This window comes from Dipodomys spectabilis, unplaced genomic scaffold (genome assembly GCF_019054845.1).
Source record: "Dipodomys spectabilis isolate Male_0828 unplaced genomic scaffold, ASM1905484v1 ptg000172l, whole genome shotgun sequence".
NCBI classification, from domain to species: Eukaryota; Metazoa; Chordata; class Mammalia; order Rodentia; family Heteromyidae; genus Dipodomys; species Dipodomys spectabilis.
The window spans coordinates 2,854,703-2,855,960 of NW_024870849.1; the positions used below are offsets into that span (position 1 = coordinate 2,854,703).

At 37.9% G+C, this 1,258-nt stretch overlaps 1 non-coding gene across 1 annotated transcript; it reads left to right on the top strand.

The window, feature by feature from the left end:
* The first annotated feature begins 275 nt into the window (after positions 1 to 275).
* LOC122119554 lies at positions 276 to 381 on the top strand. The gene has a single exon (XR_006149598.1). It is a non-coding gene; the product is annotated as a U6 spliceosomal RNA (small nuclear RNA).
* Positions 382 to 1,258: the final 877 nt, after the last annotated feature.

Consider the following 1,258-nt stretch of genomic DNA (forward strand, 5'->3'; position numbering starts at 1 on the left):
ACATTAAAAATTTTAACAAACCTTAACATTTGCTGCAATGATCATTATGACAGGTGCCTTGTGTAGAATAATTGAATTCCTCCTCCTACACATCTCATGAACAACAAATATCTGGAATTATTTTGTTTTTGGCATGTCAATATTGACTTTATTCTTAAATGTGTGCTTATGTAAGAAATACATGGTTGCAAAATTTCATAATTTTTTGAACTTACTTTTTGTTGAATTGTCTAGTTTAAGACAATCAATTACACTTTATATATTAAAAATGTTCTGTGCTCAATTTGGCTGCACATACACTAAAATTGGAACATACAGAGAAGATTAGCATGGTCCCTGCACAATGATGACACGCAAATTAATGAATCGTTCCATATTTTTACACCAACAGATGCTGGAAGGGATGTGGCCAGAAGGGAAGCCTACTGCACTCTTGATGGGAGTGTAAACTTGTTCATCAACTTTGGAAAGCTTTTTGGAGGTTCCTCAAAAGACTCCACATAGAGCTCCCTTATTACACAGCAATCCCGCTTTTGGACATTCACGCAAATGATCACAAACAAGTCCACACTAAAACTACCACCACAACAATGTTTAATGTAGCATTATTTGTCATAGCTAAGATACGGAACCAACCCCGATGCCCCTCAGTAGAAGAATGGATCAAGAAAATGTTCTGTGTGTGTGTGTGTGTGTGTGTGTGTGTGTGTGTGTGTGTGTGTCTGTGTGTCTGTGTGTCTGTGTGTCTGTGTGTTTTTGTGTCTGTGTGTGTGTGAATGTACACTTACACAACCACTTTGGAAAGCAATCTGGTGAGTCCTCAGAAAGCTAATTATTGACCTTCCTTATGGCCCACTCATACCACTTCTAGGCATCTATACTGAACAAGAGGTACCAATATTCAAGGACACATGCACCTCCATGTTTATTGCAACATTGTTCACAATATCCAGGATATGAAAACAACCCATATATCCCACTGGAGATGAATGGATCCAAAAACTGTGGTAACTATTCACAACGGAATATTTTCCAGCCATTAGAAAGACAAAATGATGGCATTAGCAGGGAAATCAATCAAGCTACAGGAAATCATGTTGAGCGAGGTAAGACAAAAGCAAAGAGACAAACAGCACATGGTCTCCATGGTAAGTGGATGTTAAATCCAAAATGTAAGGTGATACAACAAAATTAACAACACTTAAGAAACCAAGGACTTCCACTCATCTGGTCGAATCACTACTAAATATCCCCATTC